We start from the raw sequence: 22,084 nt of genomic DNA on the forward strand, positions 1-22,084 counted from the left end.
CATTACACTAAATGAAAGCAGACACAAAAAGGCCTCACATTATACGATTTTATTTATTTATTTATTTATTTATAAAGATTTTATTCATTTATTCATGAGAGACATAGAGAGAGAGAGAGAGGCAGAGACACAGGCAGAGCGAGAAGCAGGCTCCATGCAGGGAGCCTGACATGGGACTTGATCCTGGGTCTCTAGGATCACACCCTGGGCCGAATGTGGTGCTAAACCACTGAGCCACCTAGGCTGCCCTATGATTCCATTTATAGGAAATATCTAGAATGGGTAAATTTATAGAAACAGAAACTAGATTGGTGTTTGCCAGGGGCTGGGGGAAGAGAAGTAGGGAGAGTAACTGCATAATGTGGATTCATTCTGAGATGATGGGAATGCTTTGGAGCTAGATAGACATGATAGCTATACAGCATTTTGAATATATTAAAGTGAACTGAATGGTTCACTTTAATGTTAAGATGGTTGATTTTGTTATATGAATCTCACTTCAGTTAAAAAAAAAAAAAAGCCATAGGGCCCCAATAGCAATAGTAGTAGTGTTCGTTTCCGGAAAGGCCCCTGACAGTGCAGGTGCCTGCTTGAAACAAGAACGTGAACCATGTAAGCAACTAGGTTGCTAATGAGTGCCTCTCCTCCCCTTGAAGCAAATGCTCTCCTCCTCCTCCTCCCAGCCATTTATTAGGCTCTACCTTCTACTAATGTCAGGTAGCATTAGTTGTTCAGGTATCCAGGGAACTGGAGTACCCTTGCTCTTCCTGATTCCTTATTTATTATGTTAATGAGAACATGACCACAGCTCTGAGGCAGAAACTCCAAGATGGATGGATATTTGGGCTGTATTCGGTGGCAGGTGGTCTGCACAGGGTGCCATGGAGGGACTCACACCAACAGGTCTGGTTTCAAACCCCACTTTGTCACACACTTGCTCCATATTCTTGAGAAAGTCAGTTACTCTGAGACTGAGTTTTCTCCCTCTAAAATGAGAATAAATAATATCCTCCTTTCTTCATTTTCATATCCAGAAACTGATTGCTTCTTGACACCTCCCTTGCTGCCACCTTGGTTTGACCCACTTATATTTTCTCAGTGAATGCCATGGTCTCCCAACAAGTCTCCCTCCTGCTTTTGCCCCTCTGCCACCTATTGTCATGCTACCATAAGACTGGTCCTTCCAAACATAAGTCAGACTAAGTCACTGCTCTGCTCAAAATCCTTTGGATCCCTCATGTCATCAGGGGAAAAGCCAAGTCTTCATATTGGCCTTCAAGGTCCTCCATGATGGGATTCCTTTTGTTTTTTTTAAAGATTTTATTTATTTATTCATGAGAGACAGAGAGAGAGGTAGAGACATAGGCAGAGGGAGAAGCAGGCTCTGCAGGGAGTCCGACGCGGGACTTGATCCTAGAACTCCAGGATCATGTGCTGAGCCAAAGGCAGATGCTTAACCGCTGAGCCTCCCAGGTGACCCATGATGGAATTCTTGCTTCTACTCTGACCACCAATCCCCTGGCTCACTCTGCTCTACACTCAATGCTCCCTTCTGTTCTTGACTTGGGCCATTGTACGTGCTGTTCTCTCTGCCTGCAAGACTGTTCCTGCCCTTAGCAACTCCACATCTCTGTCAAACGTCATCTTACAGTGAGGCCTTCTTACCCTAGTAGTCCCTATTCCCCTTCCCTGCTTAGTTTTTAGTTTTTATTACAATTACAATTAGCACCATTCAACATTGAACATCAAAAGACACATGTTTGTTCATTTATTTGTTTTTTACTTGTCTCCCTCCTCAAAAGGAAGTTCCATGAGCTGTTTTGTTCACTGCTGCACCCAGAGTGTCTAGAATAGAGCCTGGAACATATAAATAATGAATGAATGAATGAGTTTCTTTGAAGATGAAATGAGACGATAAATGTGACAATACTGTACAAATATACAATATTTTATTATTTGTATCAAAATGAAATTCATCTCAACAAGGTCTACATCAATAGGATTTTTGATAGTTGGAGAAAATACATAACAAAAACTAAAATTTTCACTGTTCAGAAAACTTTCACAAACCCCAAAGGATATTTTAAGATCTGATACAGCCTCCATTTTTTAGAACCTCGTCATTAGTAATATTCCCAGAACTCATTTTGTCAACCTTAATGGAATGGACTTCAGATGCTCCCTCATATGTGCGAGTCTAAGGAACCTGCATATTTCATAGCCTGTGTGGGATTTTACAGATACATCAAGTTGGCTTTTTATTTGCTACTGCAAAATTAAATTAGGAATGAAAGTAATTTGGTTCAATGAAAATAAAAAACTAAACTCAAAGTAGAGGAAAAAAGGCCAAATCGTACAGAGGTCAGGACAGCCAGGAAGGTTCCTCTTAAAGTCTTATAAATAGAAGGTAATTTCTAAAATGTCAAGGGTTTCTCGGCTCAATTAAAATTATTTGTAGCACAAATGCTTGAGACCAGGGAGTGCTTTAAACCATAGAAGTGCAGTAACAAGAATAATAAGCAACTAGGCTATTGTTGTTCAGAAGTCTTATTTAAATGTTGAAGAATTTCAATCATGTTGGATGCCAGAAAGACTCAGTGATAAAGGGAAGTGGAGCTGTTTGCCCTCCAATTCCTTTCCTCCTGCTCCCACTTAGAAATAGGAAACAGCCAAGAGCCATTTTGCAATCGAAACAACTTCATTTCCCATGTCCATTTGGAAGAAAGAGCCATAACTCAACGCATACACATTTAGGATAGGTTGGGGAATGGCCGTGATGCCACAGCCCTGAGCTAAGAGCATATAACTTCTTTCCAAATATGTTTTGGACTCCGTGGCTGTCATCTACTAAAGGATGAATTTTGCAAATATTATGAACTTACCCATTTGGGAAGCAAAAACAAATATCGGATAGACCCAGGTTTTGTCATAGATAAATAGTTCTTTACATAGCAAGCCCAGGAGTGTTCGGAGCAACCTTGCAAAGTCCAATGAAGTGTCAATTGAAGCCAGAGGCGTGATCATTTATTGTCAACATGGACTGTCATCGCTTACGGCCATAATCGGGAAAATTGCTGATGATTGATACCGATGGCAATGATGATTACTCTTGCAATAAGCTTAATGAAAATAATGAAGTGTTACTGCATGTGACTTAGTTGTGGCACAGGGGAGATAATGTGTGCGTGCCACAAAGAAGTCACCAGCCAGCACAGCGTTCATATTTCAATCCTGACACACGGGGAGCTTGGAAGAATTGTGTGTGGCTCCTGTGATCCCCTCTCTTCTTACTTAGGCCCAGAGTTCCTCATCCCTCCAGCACGCATAATTGCTGGAATACGTGCAATGACAAGAGATCATTTCAGCTGTAAGTCCTGCCCAGCAGATGGTTAGGACTGTTGACTCCTGGTTGGAGGAGCTGCTTACCAAACTCCATCGGGTTGGCAGGTTAAGCTGTGCGCTTTCCCCACCACTGGCAACCTACCCGCTCAAAGGTGAGAGATACACTGCTGACCTCCTGGACCATGGGCTCAGAAAGCTCACTTTTCTTTCAGCACTGCCTGCTGCTTCCTTTTCCTCAGTTCTTTCAGCACTGGGGATGTGGGAGAGATGGGAGGAGAAAGAATAAAAACCGTTGAGGGACCTTGGAGCCACCCAGAAGGCCAGCCTCAAACCCAGTTCTGCAGTCCATTTCATATAATTGGCGAGGGCCTTAAAAACCCAAACAGCTCTCATCCACTGCAGGAAGATCAAAGGGACATTTACCTACTCACTTAACTCAGAAAAAATAAAACACCCAGCGCAAATTGTGGGCTTTTAACTATCTTGTGAGACCAAAAACCTAATCAGAGTGCCGAGGACTATAAACATGTAGGAAGGGAAGTAGACAGTCATTAAAATCTGATTATGAGCCCAGCAGCGCTGATAGGGCCTGACGGCCCACCTTCCTGCAGAGGGGTCTGCTGACAGAGCAGGGAGAGTGAGCAAGATTGGCCTTGAACGTCTTTCCTTCACATACAGAAGATTTTGGAGCCCTACAGGCCACAACAATTTGCCTCATTTCAAGAGAAAAATTAGCCCCAGCAGTTTGTGGAATTTTTTTCCTTCTGCTCACAAAACATTCATTGTATATTAGTCATCGAAAAATGCAAACCCTCACGTAGCATGTCAGAGCAACTCTCTCTGGCTATTGGAAACTGGGATTTGTTTCATTTATCCAACAAATATTGATCGAGCATTTGCTTTCTGCCAGGCTCTGTTCTGGGTGCCGAGACATGGCAATAACCAGACAGACAGAGCCCCTTGCCCTGTTAGAGCTCACATTCTAGTAGAGAGAAACACACCATAAACACATATGCAAAATATGAGCAGGTCAGATGGGGAAACATATTGTAGAGAAGGAAGATAGGAAGTATGTATGGGGTGGGCTTTAGTTTGAGATAGGACAGCCAGGAAAGATCACACAGAGAAGGCGACACTTGAGTAGACACATGGGAGAAGTGCTTCTTGGAACAACTAGAATTGGAATCAGGAAGAAATATCAGGACACGTTACCAGGACTGGCACTTACGGAATGCCACTGTGTGACAGGCACCATGTTGGTGGGCCCCTTTCCTATGTTATCTCTTGAATAGAGCCTCTGTTGGCAGCCATGGAATTGCAAGTAAGGCATTCGAGGTCAAATTACAGGAGCCAATGCCTCTGTCAGTCCAACTCTGAAGTCCTCTGGGCATCTAAATGACTCAAAGGACTCATTCTTGGATTAAGGTCTTGCCTGCAGCAGAGCAAAAACACACATATCCTGGACCCACTACCTCTAATCTATTAATTTAAATATCAGTTGTATTATCCTCGTCGCATTTTGGGCAGGATAAGTCTTTGTTTTGGGGGCAGTGGTGCATTGTAGGATGTTTAGCAGCATCCCTGGCCTCTCCTTAGCAGATGCCAGTGGTATCCAATCCCCCAAGCTGCAAGAATCAAAGATGTCACCCCAGGGCAAAGTCACCCCAGTTAAGAACCAGTGCCCTAATGTGAACTGAATTAAGTTTGAAAATACATGTATTTAAGATAAACCTGAGCACCGTTCAGCGGCACACCTTCAGCCACTCTCTGGCGAGCCCCTCCTGTGATCCAGGTGTAAATGGTGGGACTCTAGGTTGCCCCCCACCCATCTCTTGCCAACCTGCCCATACATAGCAAGTCCCTCTCTGGCCTGCCTGCCACCAATCCGCTCCCTGCCACACCCTATGCCTCTTCCACACGGTTTCTATAATGAGACCCAATGCTATTATACTTCTCTTTAAAAGCCTTCAATAGTCTTACAGAATAAAATGCTAATGCCCATCACAATATTCCAGACCCCTCACATCCTGGCCTCAACCTTTCTAGCTAGTCTCCACAGTGCACTGCTTCAACCTCAGGCCTCAGCCTCCCCATTTGGTCTGTGTGTCCCAAGCAAAATTGTGCCTTCTTGCCCTGACCACACTCTACTCTCTACCTCACTCTACTCTCTACACATCTCCTCATTTCTGGGTAGCAAAGATTTACTTATCTTTTCAAGTCTAGCTCTAATTGCTTCTCTTCAACTAAGTTTTTCCCAATATTCTTCTTAACCCTTTCAAAACATTGTTTCAAGACATACATTCCCATAGCACCTTGATCACACTTCTGCTACTGCATTGTCTCAGCTCATCTGGCTGTCTGTCCATCCATCCATCCATCCATCCATCCATCCATCCAACAAATGTTTGTTGAGCACCTACTATGTGCCGGGCATTTTTCTAGATACTGGGGATTGAGATGTAAACAAATCTGGCAAAAAGCTTTGCATTCACTGAACTTGTGTTCTAGATGGGGAGCCCCAAAATAAAATAAAAAATGAAATATGTGTCAGATGGTCATGGTACCAGGTGCTACAGTAGGTTCTAGGAATAAGAATGAACTAAGCCCAATCTCTGCTTTCAAGGGGCTCATGGTCATGGGGCCAGGATGGGAGAGTGGTCAGGTAAGAGGTAGGGAAGGAACAGCTGGAGGTTGGAAGAAAGGAGGAAATAAACACACTTGCTATGCCCAAGTGTAAGGGGTCCTCAAGGTCACAGAGAGGTCAGTGAGATGCCTAGAAGTCTTGGAGAACCTTTTGACGGCTTTAAGTTAAGACATTTACAGAGTGGAATGCATTTCAGGGAAGCTGAGCCTCTGAAAGAAGGAAAAGAGACAGTGGTTCGGAATGGTGAGATGGAATCCACATCCAAATTTACCATTTTTCCCTTTGCTTCAAGGTTGCTTACAGACAGGACTGGAAGCCCCTAAGGCCACATGCCTAGTTCACATTTTGCTCCTGGTACCCTGTGCTCCTCAGGTGGGACTTCCTGCTGGCAAACTAACAGACACCTTAGTTCTTCCTAGGAGAGGCCTCGTGTGCACATAAGGTCAGACATATTTTCATGCCACCTCGAGGGAATATCCAGGATGATAAACGCTGTCTCCCAGGCCTCCCCGCAAAGTAAAAGGAAATCCATAATACATAAAATAAAAAGTTGACATTAAATCAACAAAAAGATCTTGTGGGTTTGCTTGCCTTGTTTTACATGGTTTGGGTGAATTCTCTCCCACCTCCTCATCCTGCCAGGGCTTCAGGGATATGTGGTCTTTCACTTCCTTGAAATAGTTAATCTTTGCAACCAATGTTCCAAATGGGAGGCTTAAGCTGGGGATCAGCTCACTCTGTGAGTAGGTCATTTAAGAGCTCAGTCTCATCTTTGAAATATAGATTAGCCAGGAGAGTATGAGTTCAGCATTTCTATGTAATGTTGTTTCATTGATCCTGCAGGCCAACTGGACATGGCTTCAGATGGATACCTAAAAATTAGTTTTAAAACTTTCCCATCTTTTAATATTTTATAACCTGTCAGAAAATCAATTATGGACTCTGCCCCCTTTCAATGCCTGGTTTCATAGGAGCTGATGTTTAACCAAAGTGAATTTCTTTCCTCTCCTTTACAAAAAGCAATGGAAAAGTTCAGAGTGAATGATGACTTCAGGGAAATTCTTGGATTTGTAAAGATTTAGAGATGAATTGAATAGCTTTGACCTGCCAAGTCCAGAGCTTGAGTTTCTCTCTCATGCAAAAGCCACAGATGGGCTTTGCTAGACACTGTGAAAGATCAGGGATCCAGAGGTTAGTGCTATGGGGATCCAGCCATAATTTGAACTTGTCAAATATCTTCAAGCCCAGTGAATCACAAAGGGCTTTCTCCAAAACCCACACCTCCTCTTGTGCACTTGCATACACATGGAGCATCATCTTTTAAGTTTAAAAATATTTTTCCACTTTTTTGTAGTAGGGGAAGATTTCAAGGAAAGAAAAATATGAGGAAACATGCCAGTGATTTTTATTGTCTTGTCTTTTCAGTATTCTATACGATTTCTAATATGAAAATGCATTGATGTTATAAGAAAAAATTGTTTTTCATGAATAAATAAATAAAATCCTTAAAAAAAAGAAAAAAATTGTTTTAAATAACAACTTAGGTAAAGTCACACCAACATAACACCAAGAATCGATGCTAAAAGGAAGTGGAATTAATTCTGACACCAGTTCAACAGTGAACTTTGCAGCTGCCACACCATGGGAGTTCTTAAAGATGGCACACATGCACCAATCACTACTGCATGGCCATATTCATCACAATGAACTATAGTTTGTCCCATGAAAATAGGTGTGTGAAGTATCCACATTTCAGAATTGGGAGAAAGGAGTGAGGAAAGGGTGAAGGGAGGGACTTGGAAGAATGATAGTGGGAAGGATAAAAAGAAGGATAAAAAGGATAAAAAGAAGAGGAGATGAAGGATAAAAAGGATAAAAAGAAGAGGAGATGAAGAGTCAGATGAAGAAAGTGAATTGAGTCACATGGCTGTGGAATTGATAAAGTGGGGTTCTGGGGACATCCCAGCTCTCTGCACACCCTCGTGTATGGCAGTAAGTAGCAGTGGCAGTACCATACCCCTCATCCTTGGTAAGAGCTAGGACGTAACTGAATGTTATTCTTTTTTTTTTTTTTAAGGTTTTATTTATTTATTCATGAGAGACACACAGAGAGAGGCAGAAACATAGGCAGGGGGAGAAACAGGCTCCCTGTGGGAAGCCTGATATGGGACTCAATCCCAGGATCCGGGATCACGACCAGAGCCAAAGGTAGACTCTCAACCATTGAGCCACCCAGGTGCCTAAATGTTATTTTTTAAATAGAAGTAAAATACTCACTGACTTTATTACACTGATGTAAATAACCAGAAGAAGCCTGAAAGAAAAACACATGTAGCTACCTTTGGCCACAGCTCACAGAATAGGGACACCAACTCCCTGCCTCTCTTTCCACTTTCTAGCAACTCATAGCCTGAACACCAATAGCCAACTGTCTAGCCACCAGTAGGGTCTTTCTGATATTCCAGAAAGGGCTGTCTTGGGAGAAAGAGGATGTGTTTGGCCCAGGGCACAGGGAGAGTAAAATGGTTGTTGGTAGAAGGCACCTGGGGTGGGGTTTTGGGGTGGGACATATGCTGAATCACAGTGAACTTGAGTTTACCTAACAGATTAACAGAGTATGTTCAATTTGTGCTTTGTAACCTATCTGTCTGGTTGGTACTGAGAACTCAAGTTATTTCTTGCTTATTCCATTTGCCAAATTTGTCAGGTCCCCAAAATGTGTCATCAGGTAAATGAACCCAGCTTGTTTCTTTTCACTAGATAGAAGGAACCATATTCTTTTCTTTACTTTTGTTTTAAAGATTTATTATTATTATTATTAGTTTTTTTAGAGAGACAGCAAGCAAGAGGAGGGGCAGAGGGAGGGAGAGAGAATCTTAAGCAAGCTCCACACCCAGCCCAAGCCCAATTCCATGCTTGATACCACCACTCTGAGATCATGACCTGAGCTGAAACCAAGTCAGATGCTTAACTGACTGAGCCACCCAGGTGCCCCTTGGAAGGAACCATATTATTTTCTTATTCCCGTTTGGCATTGACATTTTACCTTGTTTGGGGGAAATGTCTAAATATCCTCCTACTTGTTAGTTATAGAGGTGCCTTAACATCATCCTCACTTTTTTTTTTTAAGATTTTATTTATTTATTCATGAGAGACACACAGAAAGAGGCAGAGACATAATCAGAGGGAGAAGCAGGCTCCCTGCGGGGAGCCCGATGCAGGACTCAATCCCAGGACCCCAGGATCACGCCCTGAGCTGAAGCCAGATGCTCAACCACTGAGCCTCCCAGGCGTCCCTCAGCCTCACTTTCAAACCCACCTCTACCAGCAGTGGGATCTTGAGCAAGTTTACGTACCTCTAGTTCCCTCACCTCCAAAATACAGAAGATGATAACAGAACCTATTTCATGAAGTTGTTGCAGGGATTACCCATGTTAATGAATGTAAAGCATTTAGAAAAATACCCAGTGTGAGTTTAGTGCTCTGTGTTCAGTATTATCATTTCAATCATCAAACATATTTTTGGTACCTGTGATGTGCCAGGCACCATGCTGAACACCAGAGATAGAAAAATGAGAATGTCTTTGGAGTTTATATTCCAGTGGAGGAATAATAAATCATAACAAAAGTAATAATAACACTAGCAGCTAATATTTATTGGAAGTATAATATGCATAATCTAATCTGATCCTCATAATAACCTTAAAAGACTCGTAAGAATATTATTTATAGGAGAGGAATCGACAGGCTTAAAAAGGTCAGCTACCTTGATCACACAACACGGCCGGTGAGTGGCAGAGCCAGGGCTAGAACCAGCCCACCTGGCTCCCAAGTTCTAAGTTCTAACCATGCCTTTCTTTCATTTTAGTAGAATGTGGGCTACTTTCAAGTAATAGTCATGATCCACTTTGTCCCTTCAAAGAATCATCACTTGCCTCCCACTTCTTTTATGCCAGGCACTGAGTTTTTTGGTAGCCACTCATTTAACATGATAAAATTCAACTATCCAGTGTAAAACACTTTCCCCCCGCTGGTCAGAGGAACAAGTCAGCATTTGAAAGAACATTTAACACTGCTCAGCTCTGCCTTCACGCTGAGAGATGTGCGCACATCTCGAGGCCTACCCTGAGCCAATCACTGGAGAATGGTTTAATTGGTTAATCATATAAATTACAATCACTTAATCATTTTAATCACCATCAGCCAATTAGCTCAGAGTTATGGGCTCTGAGGTAACAGTTATGCAAATGTTTGTTCCACGGTAGGCTATTAACAGCCATATTTTCTCGATCAAGCTGACAGAGACTGATGGGTGGGGGAAGAAAAGGAAAGCGAGCATTTGTTTAGTTGAAACTTCTTTCCTGTTGGGTTGTAACGAAGCATTCAGTGAGGAGAAGCACCAAGCTTGGTGTTTTCTTTATCTTATTCCATGTGAGTGTGCTGAGTGAATGAGAGGGAACCCCCCCGCCCCCACCCCAGGGAAATGCAGGTGATGGAGAGGGGAGGAAGGACCAGCTAAGAAACTGTTGAATCTGGACTGAATTTAGCAGGCTGCTGCTGAAAGTGGTGGCTTTCCTGATCGCTCAGTACACTGTCCCGTCACAGCCACAGGAATCAAGAACCAACATGGGGACCTGCTTTTGCTGCTGCCTCTCCTCTGCTAGGGCAACAGGGAGTGTCCGCTAATAATGCAGGAGGATTAGGTCAAGTTCAAATGGAGCACCATTTATACTTAGTCATTAACACCTATAATAAAACTACATAATAACCATAAAGAATATATAACAGCCCTGTAATGATATAAGTCATGCTCAGTAGACCAGAAACTTTGTGTTTTTGTTTTTGTTTTTATTTTTTTAGACCAGAAACTTTGAAGAATACCTGAAACATTGTTGATGTGGAAGAAAATATGCTGTATATATCCAGGTCCTGGTTTTGTGCCTGGCCCATGATAGCTATTCAAGAAATACTTGTGAATGAACAAACTAAGAGTGGCCAAATGTGAACCCAAGAGTCAAGGAAAGAAAGGAGTTTGAGTCTGTTGGATGTAAGTGAGCTATGAAAACAGGGACATGCTCGCGTGCATAGAACGGTTGGCTTCTGCAATGCAGCCTTTGCTTGCTTTTTCCTCCCACAGCCCCAAAGTGTAATAGAGCTCTCTGTTGGATGGTCAAAAGAGTGAACTGGCTTCTTTGAGAGCCTTCAGCTGTAATATATTCAAGTTCTATAACAGTGAGGAACAATCAGAATCTCAAAGATAGAACTAATCTTGTCAGGAATGTACAGGAAGTGACACGGTTTTGTGGTCCCCGGAAGACCCTTTGTGATTATGGCACTCTAGTTTTTCTTCAAGGAATATCTTAACTGCCCTTGAAACTTTGTCTGCCTTTGCTGGTTAGTTGAGCCTAGGATTGGGGTTGGACCCTCCCCACCATGTCCCATTTATTCATTTAATAATACATATTGAAAAAAAAAACATATTGAGCTTTTATTGTGTACCAGAGGTCATGCAAGGGACTAGGTGAACAGTACTGCCCAGAAAAAAACACTTGTGATATGATGATTACAAAGTATTGTCAGAGGCAGACAGGAGAGACCAATTCTTGAAAGCTGACATAGCCTCAGAGAACCTCCTCAAAGAGGTGGGGTTTGTTCTGGGGACAAACTGGATAGGCAGAGAGATGAAGCTAGGGATCATCAAAGAGAAAATTAATTTGGCATCCCATGTGTCTAAGTAATATCCATGTCACTAATATAGCGATAGTTTTTTGTGTTTTTTTAGAAAAGCTTTCTATTTTCCAATTTAGTAGTTTTTCTGCCAGGTAACTGGCCTTGTTTGAACTTGTTTGCAGAGGTAGGGCCCAGAGGTTCCTCAGCTACAGGCTGACTGGTCAGTGAATATCTCTTGGTGGTAGCTTCCTGTTCGACCTGAGCCAATGGCATTTCCCCTCTTGCTTGCCTTGCTTTTTCCGTTCCTCAAACAGGAAAAATTATATTGACCTACCCTACTACTGCTGTGAAGAAAAACTGATAAAAAAAAAAAAAAAGATGGCAACACACTTCAGAGAGTGAAGTACTGCGGTAAAAAATGCCTAACAATGAGTATGCTTAGCTTAGTGAGACACAGAAAACAATGGGTAGAAATGGAAAATTGGACAAAAATCATAGAAAGAGGTTTTAAAGATTTTCTTCCTTCTGCATTTACAACATTCTATTATTGACTTCAGCCTTTTTCTTGCACTTAATTAGTCAAAAGCCAGAGGAACACTCTCTAAAAATCTTTCTGTAGGTCAGACATGAGCCAGAGTCCATGTTCCTAAAGACAGAGCTGTTAAACCACTCCCATCTTTGATTTCTTCTCTGTGTTCAGTTTTCATACATACTAAGCTTGCACTATATTTATTTGTCCTTGTAAACATGAAGTGATTTTATTTGTCTTACTCCAAAGTAAAATATAGGTCCCTGACTTCCTGGCAGGCTTGTTTCATGAAGACACTTTGGTAAGACAACTTTCTTAAAAGAGATCTTATAAAATTAGAACAACACATTCAAAACTAATTCTGACTCCAGCACCCAAGAGATGTTTATGCCCATATGCCCAGTTTGGTTCAAATTCCTCTTACCTTTCATGGTTCAGGATGGAGTTGAAACTTAGGTTAGGCATTCACTAGACTCCGAGCCCAGCTTGGTTTATATAATATAGGACAGTCTGTGTCTTAGTTTGAGTCTTCCCAGAAGCAGACACAGAGGCAAGGATTCAGATGCAAGTACTTTCTTGGGGAGGGATAGGGAACACTTAGTAGGGGAGAAGGGAGGCAGTACAGGGAAGGTGGCCAATAAAGGGTGAGTAATTAAACCAACTGTCAAAGGGAATGACTAGAGCTGAATCCAGGACACACATCCCAGAACTAACCCACCAGATGGCAGACAGCTGCTGAACCAGGGTATTGAGATACTAACTCTAGCCAGTGATTGGTTGGAGGCAACTGGAAGAGGGGTTGTTAATTAGGGGCAGAGAGCTTTGTCATTCCAGAAAGAGCTCGGGGGCTTGGAGACAGGGGTACTGGCAGTAGGACATTGTCCTTGTTCTTGGAGCACGTGAACATGGTGAGGTCAGAAGGATGTGAATGGGACAGAGAGACAACAGCTGCTACAGTTTGAATCATAACATCTGTACTTTCTTGCTCAAGGGTGCAAGTTGGAAGACGAAGAGGCTTCAGGGACAGAAGAATGGGCCCTGACCAGGAGAGTGCCTCCTTCCTGTAGCAGCTATAAAAAGGCAAGGTCATCTGAACTCACTGTTGGCAATGTGCCTTGAGTCACACTGTAGTCATTGCTCAAGCATCTGAAAGGGTCCAAAGTGCAGACATTAAAACATAATTACAAGCTTATTATAGCTTAATCATAAATATACACCAGAAACCAGAGGAAGCCAACAAAACAGCCCTTTATTTTTCCCTTTGGATTATCTATCAGATGATATTGGACCCATACTAGATCCTGGGAAGGGAGTCATGTTTGATAGTCATGGTTTCAGTCCTCTTGCCCATAATTGGCATCAACACAGCCATGTTTCCCAGCCCTGGCCTATGAAACCTGAGTAGAAGTTGGGATTGTGCATGGGCAGGGTAAGGGAAAAGGATTTTCTTGCTTATAAAAGAGACGCCTGGATAAGAACATCTTTTTTAAAAAAAATTTATTTAAATTCAATTTAGATAACATATGGTATATTCGTTTTAGGGGTAGAACTTAGTGATTCATCAGTTGCATACAACATCCAATGCTCATTACATCAAGTGCCCTCCTTAATGCCTATCACCCTATTACCCCATCCCTCCACCCTCCTCCCCACCAGCAACCCTCAGTTTGTTCTCTAGAGTAAAGAGTCTCTTATGGTTTGCTTCCCTCTCTGTTTTTGTCTTATTTTATTTTTCCTTCCTTTCCTCTATGTTCATCTGTTTTGTTGCCTAAATGCCACATATGAGTAGAATCATATGGTATTTATCTTTCTGAGTGACTTATTTCACTAGCATAATACCCTCTAGTTCCATCCACATCATTAGAAATGTCAAGATTTCATACTTTTTGACAGTTGAGTAATATTCCATTATATATACCACATCTTCTTTATCCATTCATCTGTTGATGGACATCTGGGCTTCTTCCATATTTTGGCTATTGAGGACAATGCTGCTATAAATATTGGAGTGCAGGTGCCTCTTCAAATCACTATGTTTGTATCCTTTGGATAAATACCTAGTAGTATAATTGCTGGGTTGTAGGGTAGTTCTATTTATAACTTTTTGAGGAAGCTTCTTACTGTTTTCCAGAGTGGCTGCACCAGTTTGCATTTCCATTAATATTGTAAGAGAATTCCAAAACATCTTTATTTGCTGGAGATTTAGAGTCTGTTTCTGAAGCATGAGACTTCTACACCCACTTTGCCACCATATGGGGCTGAATGGTAGAAAGATGGAAAAATCCTTGAGTCCGAGCCTCTGAGGTATCAATCCAGGAGACATCCCACCTTCAGACTTCTTGTTATTTCAGTTTCAGATATTTTTGGTTGGATTTCCTTTGGCTTGAGACACTTTCCTGTTACTTATGACTAAAAGAATTCTAAGTGATATAATGTCAGTTAACTTAGCAGGTTGGCAAAGAGAAGCTCTACTATGTATTAAAGCAATTGAGTGCGGGACTATACAGATAGACTGGTTCGGGCTGGAAGCTTGTTCCATTTTTTTTATTTTTATTTTATTTTTATTTTTTTATTCTTTTATTTATTATTTATGATAGTCACAGAGAGAAAGAGAGAGAGGCAGAGACACAGGCAGAGGGAGAAGCAGGCTCCAAGCACCGGGAGCCCGATGTGGGATTCGATCCCGGGTCTCCAGGATCGCGCCCTGGGCCAAAGGCAGGCGCCAAACCGCTGCGCCACCCAGGGATCCCCTGGAAGCTTGTTCCATGATGACTACCAAATATCTTGCGCTTAACTGTCTTAGCTCAGGCTGCCATAATGCAATACCACAAACTGAGTGGCTAAACAATAGAAATTAATTTTCTCAAATTCTGGATACCTGAAATCCAAGATCAAGGCACTGGCAGGGCCAGTGTCTCATAGGAACTTTCTTCCTGGCTTACAGACAACCACTTTCTCATCATGTCCTCAGATGGCCTTTCTTCAGCGCATGTGCACCCGGGGGTCCCTAACTCCTCTTATGAGGACATCAGTCCTATTGGATTAGAGCCTCATCCTTATGACCTCATCTTAATTACTTCTTTAAAGGTCCCCTCTCCAAATATAGTCACATTGAGGACTAGGGCTTCAACATATGAATTTTTGGGGGATACAATTCAATCTATATCATTAATCACTTATATGCAGGGGAAAGGAGAAGAATATTCTCAAGTGTTCTTGGCTTTTTTTGTGTTCATCCTTCATTTACAAGCTAATAATAGTTATTTATTAAGCCCTTACTACCTCACTTATGTTGTGTTAAGCATTTTATATAGATCAGCAGTTTTCAAAATGTAGTTTGTAACTCCTAGGGATCCCCAAGCCCTTTTATTCAAGGGATATGCAAAGTCAGAATTATTTCCCTAGTAATATTAAGCTCTTATTTGCCTTTTGTACTATGTTGACATTTGCACTGATGATACAAAAGTAATAATAGGTATCCAGGGAGTGGCACCACATTACATGAATAGTCATTATATTTTTGACCACCACCATCATGCACTTACAGAAAAAAAGCTGGTTTTTCTTAAGGATGTCATTGATGACACAGTGAAAATTATTGACTTTAGTAAATCTCAACTCTTGAGTCCATATCCTTTGACTATTCTGTGTGATGAAATGGAAAGTTCACATAGAGCACTTCTGCATAATGGGTAGGATGGTTGTCTTGAGGAAAAGCACTTGTACAATTAGTTGTAAGATGAAGTAACTACTTTTTTCATGGAATACCATTTTTAACTTGAAAGAACAACAAACAAAGAAGCTATGATTAGTCCGACTTGGGACTTTTACAGACTTCTTGAAAGTGAACAAACTGAAACTTACTTCAAGGAAAACAAGTGACAGTATTTGTTGCCAAGAATAACATGTGGTCTCTCAGGTGAAAATTAGAATTTTAGAAAAACCTGTGTTTTCTCCTGGAGGTTGATGACTTTACAATATTTAAAAAGAGTTTTCTGATAAGATAAGAAATAATAATAATGGATATGGTTTTTAACTATTATATAATGAAATGTTGAGTGTATATTTTCCAAATGACCAATATGTGATGTTTAAAAATCATGCATGGGTGAAAGATCTCATCAAACAGAGACAGTAATGAACTTTAATGTAATGGCATATGAAAAGTTCTTTGATATGGTTTTTAGATTCCATATTGCAAATATTGAAGAAAGTGCTGCTTGTCAAGTTTTGGTGTAGTAGCAAAAAAGAATGTCCACAATTATCTGAAAGGCTATTAATATCTATGTAAATCTAGGTTTTTAATGTACTTCAACCAAACCATGTATTGCAGCAGATTAATGTAGAAGATATGAAATGGAGCTGACTTCTGTTTATCCAGACATCAAAAAGGCTTACTGAAATAAAAAGACTAGTGTTATTCTTCCCACTAATACTTCATTTTAGAAATTGTGGTAATTTTTATATAAATGTGTTATTAATGTTGATATGAAATGGGTTGTTATTTTTAAAGGAATTAATAGATATATTTTTAAATCTTAAGATTTAATACAGTAAATATTGATAAATATAATGTACATAAAGAAAAATCCTTTGGAAGACTCAATTTTTAAGCAAAGGGATCTCAAAACCAAAAAGATTGAGAGTTATTAATATAAGATTTTTTAAAACCCAACTGAAGAGATAGCTGTGTCAGAGTTCTCAGTTGCAGACAAGAGAAACCCCATTCACCAGCCAGTTTACACAGAAAAAGAGTCCATGTAAGGGTATTAGGAGCTCCCCCAAAGCTAGATGATTCCTTTACCACCTTCGTAAAAAGGTGGCTTCCATGCCTTCTCACCCAAGAAAAAGGTGACATACTTTTAGCACTAAAAATGTGTTGGTTCAATTCAGGCATCATATTTCAGAGTCCTCATATCTGGAAGGTAATGAAAAAAAAAAAAGGAAAGGATGTTTTAAAGTAAATGTCTCCTTGCTTGTGATTGTCAGACATCCAACTATTACAGAAGGAAATTCTGAGATGGTACAAGTGACAGTGGTCACCTGTTTATATTCTGCAGGATACTAAACTAGGGCAAGTAATGGACCTTAAATAAAGCCATAAAGCTGAGAAACAGGTGGCGCCTGGGTGGCTCAGTGGCTGAACTCGGGTTGTGATCCCGGGGTCCTGGGATCAAGTCCCACATCAGCTCCCCACAGGGAGCCTGCTTCTCCCTCTGCCTATGTCTTTGCTTCTGTGTCTCTCATGAATAAATAAATAAAATCTTTTTTTAAAAAGCTGGGAAACATTAAAGGTAGGAAAGAACTGTTATAAATTCCTGATTTAGATTTCTAACACACCTGGAAAGTAGCCTTGCTCTCAAGAATGATAATGACTAAAAATCATGCCTATTTCCATTCTCAGATAGGGAGAGAGAAAAAAATGAGGAAGAACAAATGAAAAATCATGTGGCTATCTTAATTTTTAGCTAAGAATGGGTTAAGTTTCTAGTATCCAATAACCAAAGAGACCCTATTCACCTTTGATTTGATAACTGCTCATTTATTGTGTCCCTGGGAAGGTAAGCTCTGTGAGGGCAGGCACCAGTGTGTCTTGCTCGTCACTATACCCCAAGTGTGTAGAACAATACTTGGCACATGGCAGGTACTCAGTAAACAGCCACTGAAGAAGGGAACAAAAGAGACTTCCTTTGTTTTTCCACTACATGACAGCTATTCTTCATTCTTGAGAAGCCCCAGTAGTTTCATAAGTGTGTGCCTTGGCATGTATAAGCCCCTCACTCCAATACAATAGATAACTGAGTTCTCACTCACTGCACTGGGCCCAGAATCTTCCTTTAAAGAACTTTTGATGGATCAGTGCTTTCTCTCAGTGCTTCTCAGACTTTAATGTGCATATGAATCCCTGGGATCTTGTTAAAATGCAGATTTTGCTTCCAGAGGTCTGGAGCAGGGCCTAAGATCCTGCGTGTCTCAGGTGATGCTGATACCATTGGTCATAGCATTTTGAGGAACAGAGCATCCTGGCACAGCCGATTGTGTCATTGCATATCAGAAGATGGCTCTGTCAACAGACCGAGACATGGACCAGTTCCCTTAGCGTGTATCAACTTAGCTCTGGCCGTGTTATCCCCGGAGGTGCTTGAGTCCCAGAGTGCACACCTCCCAGCACAGGTAACCTGAGGGCAGGCAGGATTACCTTACAGTTCCACTGAGGTGTGGAAAAGACAAAAGGATGGATGCGGTCTGGGGGCTGATGGGAGGCAAGGTATTTACTTACCTTGCACCGGTAATAGAGGCAAGGTCTCCAAGGATATAATTTTCTTTCTCACTGCTGGAGACCGCTGAGCACATTCTCATTCTCACATCTAGTGGAGATATTTCATAAATCTGCAGGGTAATCATTTAGAATTTAAGTTCTTTCTCACTAAAACATGTTCGTAGAAGATATGAAACTTAGCAAAATGCAAAGGCTTTTTGTTTTTCCACATCACAAATGTGCTTCTTCAGCAACTAACAACTTTCAAATGATCTGTCACATTTTGCATAATTAAATCACAGTGTCAATGGCAGTGAATCATTGCAGGAACAGTTGGACAGCGCAAATAGAAGATGAAGCATGGAGGGAAGGATTTCTTGGTTAGTAAGTATCTCTCACACTGGGCTAACTATTCCAGACCAGCAAAAGGAAATAGAAGGAAATAAACTTTCAATTCAGATCCACCAAAGAACATTTCTGGAGCACCAACCAAAGTGATCCCTGCCCTCAAGGAGCCCCCGGTCTTATGAAGGACAAAATGTCAACAACAAAAAAGAGTTCAGCCATGGAATGGTGAGATCACTATCTAGACGATGATAGGATAATTACAGGATGGCTATAATAAGGGTCACTTGATGGAGTCATTTTATTTATTTTTTAAAAAGATTTTATTTATTCTTGAGAGATGCAGAGACAGAGGTAGAGACATAGGCAGAGGGAGAAGCAGGCCCCCTGCGGGGAGCCTTATGCGGGTCTTGATCCCAGGAGCCCAGGATCACGCCCTGAGCCAAAGGCAGACCCTCAACCACTGAGCCACCCAGGCATCCCGACGGAGTCATTTTAAATAAATATTTTCATGTCTACTTTCTTAACAATGGGTTCTCCATCTCTCAGATCTGTCTTCCCTCCAAGGTTCTAAATTCAGTTTCAGTTCCCCATCATATCATTACCACTCTGTTTTTCTGTGCTGCACGCTCAATAAGCATCACCAGGACTTCCTCACTCTTCAGACAAGTGTGGTGATTCACAACATATAAGAACACTGGATCCTGACTTTCTGGGTTTGTGTGACCTTGGGTAAGTCATCTAATTACAATGTACCTCAGTTTCCTCATCTGAAAAATGGGGATAATCATGGTACCATTTCGGAGGGTTGTTGTGAAGATGAAGTGAGCTTAGAAAGGTGTGTAAAATGTGTAGAGTAGTAGGGGCTCATAATCACTACGTGGGTGTTTGCTCCCATTGCAAGCACTGCTCCTTGTTCTCACAGCTCCTCTCCAGCTGTACGGCTTCCCTTGCTCCAGATCGACGGCAGTCAGTCTGCTCTGCCTGCCTTCACGAGGTACAGTCCTGGACACCCTTGGAGTTAGTCTTCTCTACTCCCACTGCTAGGACGTCAAGTGTTAGAGAAGATGGAGTCAGGACCCCTCTTGGTGTGTCTGTCAGGCTCACTATGCTCCCCATTCTTTGGAACTGCGCCTAATACATGGGGTGAGCTGCCAGCCACTGTGGGCCCCTGTGCCCTGGCTGCAGCTGATTGGTCTAGGAACAGTCTACTGGCCCCTGTCGGCCCATTCTTCTCTCTCCCAGGAAGTTGACCTTCAAAGGGAGCTCTTGTGTGTTGAGCCTAGAGTGGCAGAACTTTGGGGAGAGGGCCCCTGACTCTCACTAGCATTGCCCGGGCTTCCTCACTTCTCTTGCCCCCTGTTGATTCACCCCCACGTCTTCCAATAAACTCCTGCTCTCTCATACGTTGGCCAGGGTGTGTTTCTACCTTTCACAAACCAAAGGAATCTCAAATGAGGCAGCCAAGAAACATTGACCATGAAGTCTTCTCCAAAGTCACGCTATTTAATCTCAGATGGTCCATCATTAGGGCTGAGCACTTACTTATTCACCACCTTAGTCACTCCCTGGGGAACTCCCCACAGCAGCAGCAGCGGTTTGGAATTCCTCCACTTGGACTCAACACATGGCCTCTTCCTCACCTTCGTCCTTCAGTGTGCAGTGGTTCTCAACCCTGGCCACACACTGGAGTCCTCTGGGGAGCCTGCAAAATATGGGTGCCTGGGTCCCAGCCCCAGCAATCTGGGTGGAACAGGTTGGAAAGGACCCTTGGAGATTCTGATTGGCACCTACCCAGGTTGAGAACCCCCCTCAAGCTCCTTCAGCAGACCTCCCCTCCCTCACAGTATTCGCTTCCTCCAATCCTCTTCTCCCTGCTTCTGGGCTTACGTGTCCCTGCCCTAGACTAAGGCCCCCACTGGAGAAGGTGGCCGATCCCTGCACCATCTTAGTGACCTCACTCCTGTTCATTCCTGCTCCTCCAGGCAAGCTCCTCAGAGGAACGGTCTACAGTCTGCAGGCTCCATCCCGCGCTAAACCAAATTAGGGAGACCAAAGAATACATTTATCTTCCTAGGCATCACCTGACTCAATGATTGCAATTAAGAGTTTTTAGTGAGTGGAAATGCGTGGTAACAATAACAGCAAACTAGATAGAGTGAGAACTACAGTAACATCAGGCAGTGTACTGTGAACTTTCTGGACATAAAAATATTATCTAATTCCCAGGCTCAGTCTGAGACAGGAGCTATTCCTGCCCCTTTACAAACGAAGAGACTTAGTTGTGGCCAGGCCAAGGAGCTTGCCAAGGACCTAGAGCTGGAACACAGCACAGCTGGGATTCAAGGAGATTAATAATAAACATTTAGGCATTGTTTTTTATTTAAGAAGCACATACATGCATGTTGTGTTCTAACTTAAATAGTTCTCTACATATGGTTAACTCTGAGTTTGATTTTTGAATGACAGTCTGACCAGAATTTTAAGATTAAGACAAAAATTAAAACAGCTGCCATCCTTGGCCTAGAACCACTTATTCTGTAGTAATAGCTTTTTTTTTTTTTTTAATGAGAAAGAGAATGTAGGAGGGTAATTGACAGCATTTTATAGTCTGTGTGAAGGCCAACAATTGTCTAATCTACCCATGTCATATGCTAATATCGATTAAATTTAATGCTGAGATTTTTCAGCAAATGAAAAAAAAATCAATCTGTTCATATCAGCCTAAGAGGGAACATTTATGGAATTCTTGCTGTTTGTAATCGACTGCTGTTAGAACACTGTAATGCAGTTGCTCTCTGTGATTATTTTCTGCTTTCCTTAAGAAATGGCAAGTTACAGTAGCGCTCACTAGGAGCACTATTTACCGAGTCCGTCTGTAGAGCCTAGGGTGGAATTACCAGATGAGCCCCAGCAGGTTGAGGGAGGCTACTGCCGCTCCCACCATCATAACTAGTTCACCCAAGTGACAAACAAGCCCTTGCTACCACCTCGCTACAAAAAGCAATTGACTGCTGCTCAATTAGGCAGAAATGAGGCTGTCACTCACTGAGGTAGAGACGTGAGAATTGCCTTATCTGGTTCTCAATAGCAATTTGGGTTTTTGGAAGTTATTTTACAGTTGTAATTACAAAGGGAAATGAAGTCTGCTTTTGCAATGTTACCAGGTGCTCTTCCTTCCATTATAACCTTGATGAATAGCCCCCCAGAGCAAACTCACTGGCTGTTCTACTAACTGGTTTTATTACGCAAATACAGTGAAAAAAAAAAAACACCATTCAATTGAGGCAGCATC

General features: G+C 41.9%; 2 long non-coding RNA genes across 6 annotated transcripts in view; one reads left to right on the forward strand and one right to left on the reverse strand.

Moving 5' to 3' along the window:
* The window catches only part of LOC112670633 (uncharacterized), a 46,878-nt gene extending 26,683 nt beyond the window's left edge, over positions 1-20,195 (forward strand). For 2 of the 5 annotated variants that reach the window (XR_003143095.2, XR_003143093.2), the window contains 2 exons: positions 10,847-11,033; positions 13,177-13,366. This is a non-coding gene — a long non-coding RNA (uncharacterized LOC112670633). Of the gene's footprint in view, positions 1-10,846; positions 11,034-12,434; positions 12,487-13,176; positions 13,367-18,867 lie in introns of those variants that run through there. The other 3 variants (XR_003143094.2, XR_007402064.1, XR_007402063.1) reach the window with 3 other exon arrangements.
* Positions 1,756-12,761, reverse strand: LOC112670634 (uncharacterized). Its single transcript, XR_003143096.2, has 3 exons — positions 12,610-12,761; positions 3,485-3,592; positions 1,756-1,857 (listed from the first exon to the last, which is right to left on the reverse strand). It is a non-coding gene; the product is annotated as an uncharacterized LOC112670634 (long non-coding RNA).
* Positions 20,196-22,084: the final 1,889 nt, after the last annotated feature.

This window comes from Canis lupus, chromosome 14 (genome assembly GCF_003254725.2).
Source record: "Canis lupus dingo isolate Sandy chromosome 14, ASM325472v2, whole genome shotgun sequence".
NCBI classification, from domain to species: Eukaryota; Metazoa; Chordata; class Mammalia; order Carnivora; family Canidae; genus Canis; species Canis lupus.